The sequence below is a fragment of the Ammospiza nelsoni genome, chromosome 16 (genome assembly GCF_027579445.1).
Source record: "Ammospiza nelsoni isolate bAmmNel1 chromosome 16, bAmmNel1.pri, whole genome shotgun sequence".
Lineage (NCBI taxonomy): Eukaryota > Metazoa > Chordata > Aves > Passeriformes > Passerellidae > Ammospiza > Ammospiza nelsoni.
In genome coordinates, this window is record NC_080648.1 from 4,423,934 (window position 1) to 4,442,279 (window position 18,346).

General features: G+C 58.4%; 1 long non-coding RNA gene across 1 annotated transcript; it reads right to left on the bottom strand.

Annotated features, from left to right (window-relative positions):
• LOC132080690 (uncharacterized) lies at positions 1-8,054 on the bottom strand. Its single transcript, XR_009419595.1, has 2 exons — positions 7,965-8,054; positions 1-423 (listed from the first exon to the last, which is right to left on the bottom strand). It is a non-coding gene; the product is annotated as an uncharacterized LOC132080690 (long non-coding RNA).
• Positions 8,055-18,346: the final 10,292 nt, after the last annotated feature.

The window sequence follows — 18,346 nt, forward strand, 5'->3', positions numbered from 1 at the left end:
TTTGAATATGTAAATGCTGAGTATTGTTTATCATTGCCTAGAGCTGATACAGCAGTTTTCCTGCTCAAAGCCCCGTTCAGATGGGAGCTCATGAAAATTCACAACAGCCTCGCAAATAGGTGATGGGGATTATTACCCCCGTCTTCCAAATGAGCAAAGGGAGGAAGAGCAGCGGGGTGATGCTCGCCGTGGCAGCGGGGATCGGCGGTGCAGGTCAGTGGTGGAACATCCCAATAGGTGTAAACCAGCTCCTGCTTCATTTCCCCCGGCCAAACCTTTGCCCTGGGCTGCGATGTAGCCCTCGATGGCCGGGTGTGACACTCCTTTAAATATACACCGTGTTGGCACCAGGCAGGGAATTCCAGGCAGGCAACACACAATTTTCCATGAGGTTCTTCGGCAAGACCTCCAGCAATGAGTGCTCTGTCAATGAATGCAACAATGAGCTTGGTGGGGATCTGTGGGAGTGCAGAGGGCAAGGGAGAGGAGTCTGCACCCCATGGGAAGGGGCAAATCGGTCTGTGGGTCTCAGCAGGACATCCCTGGGCACAGACATCCCTGGCTGGGCAGGCAGGGGTGCCAGGATGGGGAGGAGGCTCTCCCATCACTCAGCTCCTCTGGGTAAGGGCACTCTGGAGGGGACCAAGGGGCTGGAGACCAAACCCATCCACACCACAAGAGCTCATCCCACGGTGCTTCCCACCTCATTCCTGTGGGTCAACCAGTTGGCACCAATGCCTGCAAGAGCTTTTGCATCCAAGTGCCTCTGCATCCAAGGAGATGCCCCAGTTTTGGGTTCCTCTTTGCAGGGCAGCTGACCCTGGAGGCCTAGGGCAGCCTCCTGCCTCGTGAGCCCAGCCTGCAGCAGAGCTGCCAACCTCAGGGGAGGCTGGGGGACAGCTGGGAGCAGGACGTGTCTCAGCCAGCCAAATTTAATCCTCCTACGTTAGCAAGGCTTAAAATAGGCTCCCTGCAGCATCGATGAGGGTGGTGGAGTTGGCCTACTCCAGCCCTCCCAAGTATTTTGGGGAAGCAGGGATGGCTGTTTTGCAGACAAGCACAGCTGGGAGGAACTGAGCTGCGCTGTCAGGGCGTCCTTTGTGGAAGCCATTCCAGGAATTAAACACACCTTGTGGTACCCTCACCCCTCTAAACTCCCGCTGCCACCTCTCTGGGTGCCACCTTCTCCCTTGCCATTCCTCCATAGCCCTTTCCTGCTCTCTCCCATGGTCACAGGATTCAGTTTTCCCTGCACCTCATGGAAATGAACCCTTTTGGCTAAGCCCAGCTTATGGTCTGGTCTTGATCCCCCTCCATCAGCTGCCCAGAGGGGATGCCATCCTGAGAAGTGGCTGGCCAGGACATGACCTGGGCAGAAAGCCATGGAGGAGCCCTTGGAGCAAGGCAGGTGAGGTGACACACTTGAGGAGCCACACTGGGAACTCTGGGGACACAAAGGCATCATGCAGTGCTCATCTTGTGGAGAGACTCGTTCCATGTCCCAGGTGTGCTGGCTGTCTCCTCAGTGCTGGATGCCCCAGGGTGAGGGTGTCCCAGCGTTGGGCAGGTCCCAGCAGCTCCCTGGGCAGGGCAGAACGGTGCCTCCAGGAGAAAAGGTTCCTCCTGCACCTCACCCCAGGACCCCACTCGGGCTGGGGGATGCAGGGGTTTGTTCTGTGTGTTGGTGGCTCCTGTGGACCAAGCTTGGGTGGGGTTGGGGGCTGCTGGGAAAACGCTGCTCCTGATCCAGCAGTGCCTTTGGCAGTGCCTGTGGTCACTGGTGCAGCTCAGTCACTGGTGCTTCATCCACCCCTCAGGCTCTGCCTTCCTCCTGCTGGCTCCCTGCCACCACACTGGCTCTCCATCCCCTCCAGTCCAGAGGCAGGGTCTCCCTTCGAGCTCTGCCCTCCCTGCCTCACCCCGTGCCTGCCTTCCCGTGGCACCTGGGGGTTTACAGAAGCCATTTTCCCTTTTCTCCTTTCTCTGTGCAGCCTCTCCGTGGGCCCACGCACCAGCTGGGCCCCCCACCATGCTACTCCCACCAGCCCTGCTGTGCTGCCTGATGCCTTCCTGCCTTCACCTGGTGGGGCCCAGCCCTGCACGGGAAGGCAGCGAGCACAAAAGAGGTGGGAGAAGCCTCATCTCCCTTTGTGATCCCTCCAGAGCTGCTCTTTACCTGCCTGGTGGAGCCCTGAGTGAGCTGCCCATCTTCCCCATGCACCACCCTGTGAGCATCTCCCTGGGGAATCCTCTGGAATGAACTCCCCTTGGCAGGAGCAAAACTTCCTCAGGAAAGAGTGCAGAGACAAATTCCTGTGTTCTCCTGGGCTTTGCCAAGCTCCCTGAGCTGGGAGCATCACAGGGTGGCACTGAGGCAGCAGACTCCCCGGTGTGCCACTGTGCTTTTCCCTCCATGTCCCCAAAGGTCCCCAAAGGACCCCTCTGGGCTGTCAGAATCCTTATTCACATGCAGTGCAAGCTCCCATCTGCATCCCTCCCTGCCAGCACAAGACAGTCCTGTGGGATGGGACCTGTGGGCACTGCTCTCTGCCCAGGGTCCCCAAGTCACTGCTGGGGCTCTAAAAGGAAACAAAACCCCAATACAGCCCTTGGTTGTGCATCTCTGTGAGGAGGAAAGGTTTTATCCTGTGAAGTGGTGGCACATCACTTGGTTGGGGTGGCAGGGTTGGCCGCCCTCAGTGGTGACCATTCCTGTGTCCTTGCTGCAGCGCTGTGTCCCAGCCCCGAGGGGCTCACACAGCTGCACTCAGGGAGCATTGTCCTCCTTCTTGTGGGTCTGAGAGACCTTGAGACACAGTGAGGGGGGAAAGGAGTCTGTATGGGATGGAAGGAGCTGGTGAGGGAGGCTAAAGGATACAGGAACTCCCTGAAACATGGAAGGAAAGGAAAAGGGAGAAGGTCTCTCCATAGCAATGACAAAGAACAGGTGAGGAGAGTCATTAGTGCATTGCTAAGGAGATTGGTGGATATTCCCATTTGTGCTCAGAAATCCACTGGGACACCACAGCTGTTGAGCTGCTGTCCCAAGACAGTCCCAAAACATCAGCTGTCCCATCATCTGGACATGGGCACCAGCAGCAGCCACTCAGCTGGAGGCACACATGGAGCACTGGGAGGCTTGGAGGCACCTGGGAATCCACACCTGGGTAAAGAGGAGCTGGCGTTTTCCAGGAGGGTGTGGGACAGACTTGCTCCTGACCTGGATAAACACAAAATGGGGAGGAGAACGGGGCACCCTGACTGAGCAAGAGGGGCAGAGAGCAGCAGGGTTCGTCCCAGACCAAAACCATGAATTGGGTCCTGTCCAGTGCCGAGGAAATCCCGTTGTGGCAGGGCTGGAGCGGGGCTGGCAGCAGGAAGGCGCTGCCAGGACCGGCTTCCGCAAGACTTCCTCTCCCATGGCCCTTCATTAGGGATTAGGACATAACGAGACCAAGGCAGCAGAGAGGAAACAGCGCCCGGGGAGCCGCCGCTGGGGGAGCTGGGGGGCTCTGCCCTGGCCCTGCACGCTCTCATTAGGAAGGGGGAGGAAGAGCAGGCAGAGGATGGCAGGAGACCCATGGCTGGGGGGAAGCATGAGCACGGGGATGCCTGGAGCAGCCCGGAGGGTGCCCAGCCAAAGGACAGTGAGGGCACCCCACAAACCAAGGCAGCAGGATTGTGGGGGGGAAAGGGAGAGAGCAGGGAGCTGCGGATCAGCCGGAGCAGTGGGAGCAGCGGGGACAGTGGGATCATGGGGATCATGGGGAGCAGTGGGAGCAGCGGGGACAGTGGGATCAGCTGGAGCAATGGGAGAAGTTGGAGCAGTGGGATCAGTGAGAACAGTGGGATCAGTGGGATCATGGGGAGCAGTGGGATCACTGGGATCAGCAGCATGCGGGGGTGCAGGCTCTGTGCCATGGAACGGAGGGTTGGGCACAGAGCTGATGAGCCTGGCATGGAGCATCAGGCACATGCCAGCAGCTAAACCTGCATGGAGCCATTTCCAGGCTGAGTGCAGGCAGGGGTCCAGCACCAATCCCAGCCATGGGCACCCTCAGGAGTGACAGGGCTGAGCCTCAAAGGGGGTGAGGTGGAGAGTATGTACCCACAGAGCTGGAGCTCGTGAGGGTGGGTGTGTTGGATCCCATTGAGTGGGTGGGGTGGAGCTGTGGGGATGGATGGGCTGGAGCCTGGGTGAGTGGATGAGCTGGAGCCCATGTGGGATACTCGGAGCCCCTCACCTGTCCCCAGAATCACCCTCCCACCCCTGCTGTAGGATGTTGTTCTACCCACACCTCCCTGGGACAGCCTGGCCTTTGCCCTTCCAGGCTCCAGCCTGGACGTGGCCCCAGCTCCATGCCAGCTCCAGCTCCAGCTGCAGCACCCACAACCAGCAGGTGACAATGCTGGAACAGCCCCAGCTGCTCTCCTTGGAGGGCTCTGAGCCCACTGCCCCCTTTCTCCTGGGATCAGGGAGGCTGAATGCCCCCATGACTCCTTCCAGCTCCATCTCTGGGAGCTGCTGCCTTTCCAAGCTGAGCAGAGGGAACACCTGCCCTCCCAACCTGGCTCCCGTGTCCTCCCCACACAGGGCAGCACGGGCAGCAGGGACGGCGCTTTGTCGCTCGCTATTTTTAATTGCTCTTTCCCAGAAAGGCTGGTGCAGGCTCCTAAAGCTGCTTCCAGCTGGGAGTTTGGAAAGCTGGTTCCAGTTAGGCGCCCGGCGCTCGCTGCGCTCGGAGCTGTTATTTTTAGAAGGGCTGAAGGCAGCAGCCCCACTCCCCAGGCTCTGCTCGGCTCTGGCCATGTCCCCTGGTGGGCAGGACCCCGCTGCACCCTCGGCTGGGGACATCTTGGCAGCGTGATTCCATGGCTGCCCTTTTTTCCTGGTGCTTTTTCGGCAGGGAGGGACTTTCATCTCCCCATGTCAAGCTGCGCAGGCAGGAAGAGCAAAGGCAGAGGATGTGAGCAGTGGTCATCCCTGAAGGGCCGGGGCGCAGAGCAGCATCTCTGGTTTTAATTAAAAACCATCCGCTGGCAAAGCTGGATGGCGTGAGCGGTGCCTGGGCCAGGACAGGACCAGCAGGGAGCGTCCCCAGGGCAGCGACCGGCACCGGGGCCGGGGCAGCGCTGCCGGAGCCTCTGCCCCGCGTCCGAGCTCCGCCCCGCGCCTGGCTCCGTCCTGCTCCTTCCCCGGCTGCCTCCTCCCCTCTCCCCGGGTCCCCAGTGCCACGCTCCGCCACCGCTCGGTCACCCCATCCATGGCCGTGACCCCCTAGAGCTCTCCCCACGCTCACTGAGGTTCCCCAGGGCTGCCCGGTTTGGGGGTGTGGGGCAGAGGGCTGGGGGTCCCCCAGAGCAGATTATCCCAGGGATAATATCCCCTCCATTCCCGGGCCCTGCCACAGACCCCAGACGTTTGCCACGGGCACTGTCCCCTCGCTGTGCCCCCCATCTCTCTGCCGCGGGGCTCCCCATCACTGTGACCCCCCCCAGTGCAGTTCCAGGGGCTCACCCTCTGCACACCCCTCACCTCTTCCATGGAGCTCACCCCCTCCCATGACCCCATCCCCGAGCCCCCAGCCCCTCTCTGCAGGGCTGTGACCCCATCCCTGCTCCGAGGGGCTCCCCAGCCCCCCGAGCCGCGGTGCGATTTTCCCGTCACATCAAATTCCCCCTGCCCGAGCCCGGCGCTAATCAGCTGGATTTTCCGCGCCCCCATTCTGCACCGCTCCCGCTGGCCGTGCTGCCCCGCCCGGGCGCGGGGGCTCATCCCACCGCCCTCCTCCTCCTCCTCCTCCTCCTCCATCCTTCCTTCCCACCCTGCGGCCCCCCCGGCCGGAGCGCGGCCAGCTGGCTTTGCCTGCATTTCGGCTTCAACCTCCCCCAAGGATTCCTAAATCTGATAAGGGAGGGGGGTGCTGCTTTCAAAGGAGCGGGGTTGACCTTTGCCGCTGCAACGAGAGCCGCATGGAGGAAAAAAATTGGCTGCGGCGAGCGGGGGGGAGCGAGCGAGCGAGCGAGCTGCTGTGGTTTTACAATCCCTAAATAACGCCGGGAGCTGAGCTGTAAACACATGGCGGTATTGCCTGAGCGTGTCCGCACCCCCTCGATGGAAACCCAGCCTGGAAAATACTCCGACCTTAAAGGGGGAAAAAAAATAAAAAGGAAAGAAAACAGCTTTCGAGAAAAAGAGAGAGAGAGAGAGGGAAAGAAAAAAAAAAAAAAAAAAAAAAAAAAGAAGAAATCTCGTGAATTATTTAGCGAACGGTTCCAATCCGACGGCTAATTCTGCCGGCAGACGCCGGCGGCCGGAGCCTGGCGTGGGGAGATGATGATGATGATGATGATGGCTATCGGCGGGGCTGGCGGGGGCTCCAGCGCAGGGGCCCAGCGGCGCCGCAGGGCTGAGGGCAGAGCAGGGAGCCTGGCCGTGTCACCCTGAGCCTGCGGGTGTCCCTCATTGCTTGGTGGCACGGTCCTTCAGCACCCCAGCAGCAGAAGGGACATGTCCCCACACAGCCCCTGTCCCCCGCTCATCCAGAGACACGCAGAGAGGGAACCCCACCACCGGGAAAGAGCCCAAGCGCCCCCTCCTCACCCCCCCAGCCCCACGGGCACCCCAGCGCGTCCCCTGTGCCCGGGGACTGTCCCCACGCTCCCCGCACGCCCCGGCACCCGGGCACAGCGCCCATCCCGTCCCTTCTCACCTGCGTCTTCCCAATTTTTTTTTTTTTTTTCCTCGGAAGCAACTAACACTTTTCTTTGAAGAGCAACAGATGAGCGAGACCCTCCCAGCGCCTTTTATGATGTTAAATTTATTGCCTGGCTCCACAATTGCCATTTTAATGACGAACGCTCCCACGGCTTTAACGCGGCTGAGTGCTGGCATTGAAATCAGGAGCCGGGGGGGACACGCTGTCTCCGGTCTCCTGGAGGAGAACGGATTCCAGCCCTTTTCCTGATCCTTGCACAAAGTTTTGCCAAATAGATAATGTGTTTTATAATTTCCAGACGGCGCTGCGCTGGTAAGGGAGGCCCTCTGCTGGCACCGGGCTGATGGGGAGAGCCCCGGGAAGCAGCTGGGAACCACCAGCGAGGCTCCGAGCCTGGGAGACACCTCCGGCAAGGTGTGCCTGGAGAACCGAGCCTGGAAATCCCGATCCAGCAAGCCAGGCCCAGGGAAACTCCCTTCTGGAGGTGCTGGGGAGCTCACGGAGGTGAGCACAGGGAGTTGAGCGCACGGGAAGGAGCCCAGGAAATCGAGTTGGGGAAACCAAGTGGAACCAGAAAAGTGAGCCCAGAGCCAGGGGCAGAGACCTGGGCCTGGGGAAAGGTGCATGGCCAGAGCAGCCCTGAGAAGAAAGGTGCATGGCCAGAGCAGCCCTGAGGGTCACGCCTGGGCTGAGCCCTTCCCAGCCCTGCTGCATCCAAAGGGAGCCCCAGTCCCTGCAGCCCTGCTGAGGTGGCTGTGCACACCCAAAGGGAGCCCCCCAGACCTTCCCTTGGCTGGGGTAAGCCCTGGTACCTCTGTCCCATGGGTGGGGCCATGTGGGAATGTCTGGGATGCTGGAAGGGGAGTGATGGCAGCTTTGCCATGGGGTGGGATGGAGCTGCCACAGCCCCACTGCATCCCAGATGGGGCTGGTGAACATCCCCCTCCTCTGCACAGAGCCCAGGGGTGACAGTCCCCACACTGGGAGTCCCCAGTCCCCTCCAGGAGGGCATCAGGGCCCTGCCAGAGGACAAGGACAAGCGTGGAGCTGGCAGTGGACAGCTGCAGTGTGGGGCCAGCCACGCAGACCCACACCGGGGATTTCATCTGAGGACATTGCCTCCTTCCAGGAGATGCTTTATTTTTTTTTAACAGTGCCTGAAACTCGGCCTGGGTTATCAGGGAGATATTAAATTGCTGCTGGAAGCGACACCAGTGAGGTGGAAAAGCCATGCTGTGCTCTTACCTCTTCCCACAAGGTCGAGGCAGCAGCCCCGGGGGACGGCGCGCTCGCCGCGTCCTTCCTGTAGCGAGGATCACATGTCAGAGCCAAGGAAGCCCGGAGAAAATGAAACCCGTGAGCTCACCGCCCTCCTGAGCGCAGGCGCCAGCCCTGCCCCACGGCCCCAGGCCTGGAATGCCAGCTGGGGTGGCCTGGCAGCAGTGCCAGTGCCAGGAGATTGGCACTTCCCCAGGGACAGCAGCATTCCCCACCTGTGTGCAGCTGGGCCGGGCAGTGAGGGAGTCTGAACCCTGTTGTGCTTCACCGGCTGATGGGGAAGGACCTTCCCTTGGGAAGGAGCTGTCAGCCTTAGCAGAACACAGAACCAAGTCTCCTGAAGGCCTTCAGCCAGATTTCCTCTGGGGATCCAAGTTCCTGCTTGGGCAAAGGGAGGGACAGATGGGTCAGCCCTGGTGGCACTGGCACGTCTGACCCAGCCCAGGCTTGGGGCTGGCCTTTTTCCAGGACAAGGTAAGTGCTGCTGCCTTTGTGGCACAGTGGATGGACAGAATCAAAGAGAAAGGCAACAGAGTCCTCAGGAGAGCCTGTGTGTGCATGGGGGCTCACCTGGAGACCCCCAGAACCCCACACAGGGACCCCGAGCTGCCCAGGCCTCAGTCAGCTGGGACCATCACTGGAGAAGGGACACCATGAGTAACACGGAGTTAAATGAGTAACACTGCCTGGGAGGGATAAGAGGGGCCAAGACTACGAGTTTGGGACCTGAGGAGAGTGAGGGATTGCCCAAGATGGCAAGAGGAGCAAGGGGAGGATGAAGGAGAGGTCCAAGGGAGACAATTGTCCATGGGATTGTTAAAGCCCCAGGGCTGAGCCACCCCTCTTCCCAGGGCACCCTCTGCTCTCCCAGCTTTGCTGACATTCCCCAGCCCAGAGGGGGAACAGAAACGCATCTCAGCTCAGCATTTCCCCCTCCAGGAACTTTCTCCTTCATCACCCTCTTCCTCCTCGAACCAGCCCAGTTCTGCACCTTGGCTCTGCTCCTTCCCAGCCAGCCAGGAGGCACCGGGGCTGGTTTTTCATGTTCCCACAGGGAACAGGGTTTCAGTGGATTCATGGTACAGCCCTTGGAGGTCTCCAGTCTCACGGGTGGCACAGGCAGTGCAGTACACCCCCCCCCCCACACAAAAAAACCACAAAAAACAAAAACCTCCTCTCTCTGCCACCACAGGGGCCTCCCCAGGGCCAGCAGGGCCAGGGGCAGGGGCAGCCCTTGGCACAGCCCGGCCCGGGCAGGGCTGCAGGGACGGCAGCAGGCAGGCAGGAGCCGTGCGGGGATGCTGCAGCAGCTACCGCCAGCACGGCTGGCGGATGCCCTTTGGCCAGGAGCAGCCAGGCTTTTTTTCCAACCCTTCCCAGAAAAAATAAAAAAAATAATAAAAAAAAACAACAGCCCAAGCCCCATAACAAGCTGTAGCAAAGCAGCGAGGAGGCGGCAGATAAGAGGCTGGAGCCGCGCGGAGGCCTCACGGAGATGAAAGGCGATTGCGAACGAGCCTCCCCATCCCCTGCGGACAAAAGAGCTCCTAAAATATTAACGAGGCCCCCGTGCCGCCAGGTCCCCCGGCCCCCAGCGCCGGCGGTGCCCGCCTGGGTCCGGGGGGATGGAGGCGCAGCGGGGAGAGCGCAGGATGCTCATTAATTAGCTCCGACGGGCCCTCAGGGAGCCGCTGCCACCTCCCCACCGAGCGGCCTTTAAAGAGCTCCGAGCCGGGGCTGGGCGGGCGCGGGGGCCCTCGCTGCCATCTCGGCACCCTGGGGGCAGCCGCAGCCCCCCAGCACCGCCCGCGGGATCTGGGGAGAAGCTGGGGCAGCTCAGGGGGTGTTTGCACACCGCAGCAGGGTGGGGAATGGGGAGCAGGAGGGGGCTCGCTCCTGCCGGGTTTGTGTCTGCGGGTGGCTCGTCAGGATGGGGATGGGGTCACTGGGGTGGGGTCCTGTGGGAGCGGCCCGGCCCTGAGGGGGACGGGACACGGGCACTGCCACATTCCCTCCTGGCACGGGCCTGCCACATTCCCGTGCCATCGACAGTCCCAGTGCCTCCGTGGCTCTGTCTCCACTGCTGCCCATCCTCAGAGCCCACCCGTGCCCAGCGCAGCCGGCCCGTGTGCTGCAGCCCCCGCTCCATTTCTCGGCGGGGACAGGGGCGCGGTGACACCGGCAGCCAGGCCGAGCACTCTGGGGACTGGAGGTGACCTGGTGGAAGAAGCCTCCATCTCCCGAGCCCATGCATCCCTCAGAGCTGCCCCATTCCCTCCTCACGGCCCGGCCCGGGTGGGCAGAGCACAGGGCTGGCTGCCAGGGGGGCAGAAGGAGAAGGGGGAGATGTTTGTGCCCCTGGGAATGAGGAGCGGGATGACAACAGCTCCAGCTCCGGGTCCGGAGCGGGTCCACACGCAGCCCTCCGAGTGGGGGATTTGCACAGCACAGATGGCAGCCCAGGAATCCCAAAGCATCAATCCCAAAGCATCAATCCCAAAGCATCAATCCCAAAGCATCAATCCCAAAGCATCCCCCGAGCCGCGGCAGCTGAAGGGCTCGGTGGCAGCTGCCGGAGGGAAGCGGAGCTGCCCCGGCCTGCAGGGCACAGCGGGCACGGCACGGGCACAGCGGGCACGGCACGGGCAGCACCCTGCCCAGCCATGGAGGGGACGTGCGGGCTCCGGGCCCTGGCGGGAAGGGCCGCACGGAAGGGCTGGAGGGCATGACATGTGAGAGACGACGGGAGCTAAATTTACACGGCGGCGGAGCGAGCTGCCTCCAAGGAGACGTGAGCACGGGCTATAAATAAATACCTGCAAGGAAACAACGGGGACAGGGCCGGTGAATTATTCACAGGCGCAAGATGGCAGGGCACGGAGCGAGCCAGGGCAGGAGGCAGCTGGGGCCGGGGCAGCCCGAGATCAGCCCGGCTGTGGGGCAGCGGCACAGCCAGGCCCGGGACAGCCCGGGGCTCCTCTGGAGGTGTGAGGGTCCCGGGGGTGAACCCCAGCCTGGCACCGTGGGTGCCTCCTCCAGGTGGGTCCTGGCACCAGGGATGGCCGCTGGTGGAATGGGGTGGCCAGGTTGTGGGTGCCCCATCTCCTATCCTGGCCCTGAGTCCGCAAGAGGGGACAGCAATCAGGTGATGTCGCATGTCCCCTGCGCTGGAGGCACCCCCAGCCTGGCCCGTCCCGCTCTGTGGGTTTCCCAGAGGATGCTGAGCGGACAAGCAGCAGGACAAGCCCTTTGTGTCTGCAGGAGTCACCTGGGGGAGGATTTGGGGACTGGAGCATCGCGGAGCACATCTGCTCTACTCGGGGTTCACGGGCTTCCAACGATAATAATAAAAAATAGAAATAACAACGAGTTTTCTTGCTGCTGATGAGAGCAGGTTCCTAAATACCCGTGCTGGCGGTGCCGAGCCCCGCTGGCAGCGCGGGGGGAGCGGAGCGGGGCAGCCCCGGCCCGGCCCCGCCGCTTCCCGGCCTCTGCTGCCCTCGCCCGGCCGCGGGGAGCGGAGCGGGGACCCCCGGCCGCGGCTCTTTGCCAATTCGGGCCCTTCTGGGGGATATTTCCTCTTTTCAGCTGGATTTTTTCACCCACACCGAATGAAGGGATAGGGGAGACCCCGCTGTCCCTCAGCCCCCTCCGCTTGTCCTCGCCTTCCCCTGCTCCCGGCTGGGGATTGTGCCCAGCTCCATCCCAGCTGGAAAGCCCAAAGCTGTCCTTACAAACACACCTGAATGAGAAATGCTGCCCCATGGAGGTCCAGCTGCCTCTCCCCATCCCATCCCATCCCATCCCATCCCATCCCATCCCATCCCATCCCATCCCATCCCATCCCATCCCATCCCATCCCATCCCATCCCTTACACTAGGAGGTTTAAGGTCCATTCCAACTCAAAACAGTCTGTGACTCCAATTCCCACATCCTTGTTTCCCAGCAGCACAGCTACAGGGGAACTTCTGTCCTGTGACCCCCCAGCACTCCAGGGGTCCCTTGCAGCCTCCCCAGAGCCCTTGGTGAAGGCACAGCAGTGCCCAGGGTGCCACATCCCTGCTTGGAGCAGCATCCCTGCCCTGCCTGTAACTACACCCCCCAGCATCCCTCCTCCTCCTGGAAAAAGGAGGCTGGGGGATGTGATTGGATTGTGATTGATTGCCACAGGCAGCCAGGACACAGCACTCCTGCCTGGTGGGGGTCTGAGGGGCTGGAGGGGGCTGTGAGCTCCAGGGCCAGCACAGGACCCTGCCTGGTGGGATCCCAGCCCCAGCTCTGTCTCAGACCCTGGCCCTGCCATGGCTCCATCCTTCCTGCTTCCTGAAGAAGTCCTGGAGCTTCCAGCAGTCCCCAAAGGCAGGAGGGATGGATTTTGTTTGAAAAGAGTTTCTGGATCTGGTGGTTTCACTTCAAGGGCAGGCTTGGCTTGTGATCAAGGAAAGGATCAGCAGATCCCTTATTTACACTGAGAGGTTTGGGGACTCTGGGTCTCAGCACCAGCTCCAGTTCCTCTTCCACAAAAAAAAAAATAAAAATCCCTGTAACCAAAGGGAATGGCACAGGCTGGAAGGCAGAGCTAGGGAAAAAAAAAAACAAAAACAAAAACAAAACAACAAAAAACAAATCTATAAACATTCAGTGATTTACAGTGGCTACACAGCCAAGGGCTTAACCAAGAGGATTCAGTGCTCAAATGCTGCTAATGCAGCTCAGGCAGGGGCTGGGACAGACATGGCCTGGCAGAGACAACTTTGCCAGGAGAAAAAGGGAAAAGACAACAGGAAAGCAGAGGAATGGGCTGAACAGGAGGAATTTTCATTCAGCTCATGGAGACTGATGCAAGTCACCCCCAGGGCACAGGAGGCATGAGAGGACTCAGAGCAGGGGAGGTTCAATCCCACTGCAAAGCCCCTTTAGTTTTGTTCCAAAAGGGCCTCACCAGCCCTTTCCTGAGGCTCATCCCGTGTCATTCCCACCCAGGACAGCTCCCTCAGCCCTGGCTGCAGGCACTGCCACAGGAGGTGCTCCCAGTTGGGCCCCATCTGCTCCTCCCTGGGGCTGTGTCATCCATCAACCCATTCCAAAGAGCCTCTGGCCAAGGATTTTGGCATTCCTGGGGGTGCCTTACAGAGGCCAGCACAGCATTTCTGATTGGAGTTACTTGCCCAAGGCAGGATTTGATATAAGGGAAGATTTCAGCATTTAAATACAGAGGGTCTGTGCTTACCTGTCCTGTGTCAGCTCAGACTGCAGCACTTGCACTCGATGATCTCTGAGGTCTCTTCCAGCCTACACGATTCTCTGATTTGAACAGTTACCCCACAGCAAACCCAGTAAAACCTACTTGACAAAACCCCATCCTCCCATGAAGTGTCCAGCATCACAGGCTGGAGCACTGAGTGCTTTATGTTGGCACTCAGGGTTACAGCAGGAGAAAACTCCCATGGAGCTTTACGGAAGTGCTGAATCCAGCAGGGTCAATCCCAACTCTGACTCAATAGGATCAATGTGCAGCTGAAGCTCACCTGGCCCAAGGTGCCACAGCTGGGCTTTATCTCACACACACCTTTATCTCTGCAGGTGAGTCCCCACGTGCACCTGCTTGGACACAAGAACATCCAGGAACTGCTGTCACCTCACTGTCCCATGTCATCCTGCTCACACATCCTCACCCACTGCTCCATTCTGTTTTCCTGAAAATCAGAGCTCTTATCCCACACAGTGCCAAGGAACAGGGGTAAAAAAGAGGGAACAAATCAAAGAAGTTGAGCACAGGGTTAACCAGGGGATCAGGAATGTTGGGACATCCTTCTGCAGCTGTGCAGGTGACAGCCAAGGGTGAGTTATGGGTACAGTGATCCCTTCCTGGAGCTCTGGTGACACCAAGTTTCTCCTCTGCTCCCTGCAACTCCTGGCAGGGGTTTGAACCATGTGGGGTCAGCCCCTTCTCCCAGGACAAGAGGAAACAGCCTCAGGTTGTGCCAGGGGAGGTTCAGGTTGGATATCAGAGAAAAGATCTCCACTGAAAGGTGGTTGGGCATTGGTACACACCACCAGGACAGTGATGGAGTCACCATCCCTGGAGGTGCTAAAAAAGAAATCCATGGATGTGGCACTTTGGGACATGGCTTAGTGGTGGCCTTGGCAGTGCTGGGGGAGCTGTTGGACTCCTGATGGGATTTTCCAGCCCAAATGACCCTGTCTGCCTGATGCCCTGCAGAATTCCTGCTCCTCGTGCTGAACTGGCCACGCACAGACCTCCCAGGGAGCCCCAGACAGCAGCACTGCAGCGACTCACCCAGCTCCAGGGCAGGGGGCAGACAAATAATCCCCATCCCAAGCCGTAGGGGAGCTTGTTTCAATAAAAACTTGCTAAACACTGACCCAAGAATAGCCACAAGGCAGGGGGGAATCAAACCTCCCAAACAGCACAACTGCCTCAGGCACCTCAGGGGGTGCAGAGAGGGTTTGGACACAAACACCGGAGTGGGGAGCACACAGAGGGTTTAGACAGAAACACCAGAGTGGGGAGCACACAGAGGGTTTGGACAGAAACACCAGAGTGGGGAGCACACAGAGGGTTTACACACAAACACCAGAGTGGGGAGCACACAGAGGGTTTAGACACAAACACCAGAGTGGGGAGCACAGAGAGGGTTTAGACACAAACACCAGTTCTGCTGAAGGCAGCCAGAAAGCAGCAGGCACTCCATGGCTACCTGTGCTCCATCAGAACTAGGAATTAATGCTCCCCCCTTTAGAACACTGGCACTTGCTCCCAGCTGTGGTGCCCAAGGGCAGCTTGTTCCTTTCTCCCAGCCTGGCCAGCTCAGATGGCTCCTCCAGAGGCAGCAGCAGGGCAGGATGAGCCTCCCCAGACACCTCAGCAGCTGGGGCTGGGCAAAGGCTCTGGGGACAGAAAAGCTTGGGGTATGGTGCTTGTGGCTTCAGGACACCAATTCACTTCTTATTCAAAATGCCATTTTTATCTACACCCCAACAACCTGCTCTCCCAGCCAAAGAAATGTTTAGAGGTGAGCAACAATCAGATTTGCTGAGGAAAGGAGGAGAATGGTAAATACACCCAACCCCCGCTCGCCCCGAGGTGGTTTCACCTGACTAGACAACAATGAAAGCGAATCTTCTCACCCAGGGAAGGAGGGGGTGGACGCAGAGAGGCAGGAACACAATAAAATAGAACCTGTGGGTGCCAAATGCAGGTTAGAGGAAGCCATGAGCTGTGGGAACCAACAGCTCCAGCTTCCCCCCGTGCCTTGTGCTCCTGAGCTGATCCCAGCTTTTCTCAAGTGACCCCACTGCATCAGGGACTGGATCAAGCTCGTGATGAAATCAAAGCACCAACAAACTTCTATCAAATCACAATTTCCAAAAAGGAACAGGACAGTAGGGCTTGGTGAGAGCACAGGGATTTCTGCCACTCCAGCTCTCCCAGAAAGCACTGCCTGTGCTCAGAGCAAGCCAGGCTTTGCAGGAGGCTTAAGAAACAAGATGAAGGTGACTGGAGATAGTTGAGAGAGGGACAGAGCAAGACTGGAGCCTCAGAGAGAAGGGACAGAGCAGCCACAAGAGGAAAGGAAGCAACGTGAGCCAAAATAAACAGGCAAAAGGCACAGGTAAAGCAAAAACAAAACAAACCAAAAAAAAGCAATCAAGCCAGAGATTTCAAGGGAATTATTTAATGGTGATCAAATTGCAACACAATACAAGAGAACAGACAGTGTTAGCATGGATCTAGTCACACACACTGCAGGTGGAGGGGCAGCGAGGACAGGCTGCAGGGATCCCTCCCAGAGCAGTCACTCACACAGGGCTTGGTGTCCTCACCTCCCCAGAGCTGCACAGCAGGATCTGTCCTGCTTTGAACCTTCCACACACCCTCAATGCTCCTGTCCCTGTGCATTCCCTGTAGGAAACCACATTTGCCAAACCCCAGCAACTGAGATCTGCAGCTTTTGCTCCAAGCCTACCCAAAGAGCCAGGGGGTGGAAGGAAGCAGGAACTGTGGGGATGGAACTCCATTGCAGCTGTAGGAGAGGGGAGGAGGCTTCCCTGATGCTGCAAGGATGAGAAGACTTTTCTGAGGTTCTGTATTTAATGGGGGCAGCCTTCCTGCCACTCAGATACACCTCCAGGCTTCTTTTCTCCAGGGGGTGACTTCCAAGCTCTGCCTGGATGCACTGGCATGCCTGGAGCCTTAGCCAAGGGCTCCTCCACCTGGAATGGGAGTGCTGAGCACATTCTGAGGTGGTTTGTTGGCCTGGCTCTTCAGAGCAAGGTGACATATTCACTACATTCACTACTGGGAGCAGTTTCTCCACCTCCTACACCCCTGGGGCTCCTGCCTTGCTCCCCAACAAAGAGCTGCTCAGCACAAAGAAATGTCCCTGTCACTGTGCACAGCTTCCCTCAGGATCCTCATCTTCTCCTGCACATCAGAACTGGCAACAAGAGCAGCTCCAGAGATGTTTTGCTGCTGAAGATGACCAAGACTGTAAAAACCAGAGCCAGGCACTGCTGTCATCCCTAACAACAGGGAAGACCAGACCTTCAGAGCATGGACAGGGAACAGTCTGCTACACCCTATAAGGACACAGGATCACATCCAACTTAGCCCTGTGCTTTTCCCACATCATCTGATGGATGCAGACTGAACAGAAGAGTCTGAGGACACTTTGGGATGCAGCTTAGTTGGAAGCATTGGGATAACATGGTAATAACTGAATTAAAAAATCTCTTGCCTTGCCCAAAAGCTGTGACAGAAATGTAGCAGCACATCCACCACAGGACAAGCTGGGTATTTCAAGCAGAGCAATCAGGTCTCCAGCACTTCCCAGGATCAGCTCCATCCCACTCTGCAGGTCCTTGGAGGTTGGGAATGTTGAAGCCAGTTCTGCACACTGACAAGTGGCTGCTCAGTGCTGAGCCAAGAGAGGTTCCAGAACACAGGGATCACATTCCTCCTCTGGGTCACTCTGAGCAGTGGACAGGCACTGATGAGCACAAGGAATGCATCCAGGCACGGTGTTCCAGCTTTGCTGCCAGACCTGGGGGTTCTAAGCAGTCCAGCACTATCTTTAAATAAAACACACATAGCGCATGACAGGGAAAAAGGGATTTGCATGAACAATCTACAGCCACAGAAGGCCTAACACAAAGAAAGCCAAGCAAAGGGAATCAGGCAACTTAAATTACTAAATCAAGGTAAAAAACTGCACAGGGATGGAAAAGGTTGATGACATGACAAGCTCGGGATTCCTGGAAAGGCAGTGACCAGAGCCCCTGGCTCATGTGCTGTTTGACATTGCAACAAACTCAATGCAAAGGAGCAAGATTCTAGTCCCAAAAATAGCTAAGCTGGGTCAGGCTTTCAGTTAAATGCTAAAGGCTCCTCCATTGAGCTCACAATACAATCCTCAACAACAAATGGCCAACCCACAGGAGGCACACAGAGCACATCCTCCCATCTCAAACACCACCAGAGCTGCTTTCAGTGCACCACAGCTGTGGCCATGCCATCAGCAAAAAGGTCAGAACTGTTCTAACACCTCACTGCAAAGGAGTTCATCCCAACATGAGCAGATGTGTTAATGCATCCTCAAGCTGAAGCTGTTACAGGTTCAGGATTGTTTCAGGGCACGTGTGGCTTGTTCATGTCCTGTCACCTCATGTTCATGGCTCCTGGCCCACCAAAAGAGAAACCATCCTCCTCCTCAGCTCCCTCAGCTGTCACTGCTGCCTCCTCTCTGTCTCCACTCCCATACGGTCTCTGATCTCTCCCTATCTCTGCCAACTTCCAAAGGCAGCCAGATCTGCCACACAAATCATTCCTGGGTGGCTCAGTAGCAAAGCAGTTCAAGAGAATCCCCCCAGACTGTTCACAGTCAGTGCAGCCCCTTCCCTGCACTTCTCAGTGACCCAAGGAAAATCACAGGAGGGCAGCTCCACCATGGCCAAGGTGAATTGGGGAGTGCAGCAGGAGCACAACAGGTCAGGAGAGGCAAGTCCATGGAGCCAGGCTGGCACAAACCCCAGCCACACCAGCTTACACTGCAGTTCGGATGCCACAGGTGTTATCCAGGGCCACAGGCTGCTTCCCAGAGATCCAGACACCAACACCCTGTGGATAACACAAGTTCCAGGTGACCCAGGCCGAGTTTGCAGCCCTGCACACAATCTCTCCCCTTCCCCTGTGAGCCCACAGTGTCCCTCAGGCAGGACAGTGGCCACGAGCTCCCTTCCTTCTCCAGAGCAGCAGAGGGACACAGCTCCCTGCAGGAGGGCTCGCACCTGCCCAGCACCAGAGACATGAGACAAGAGGAACAGA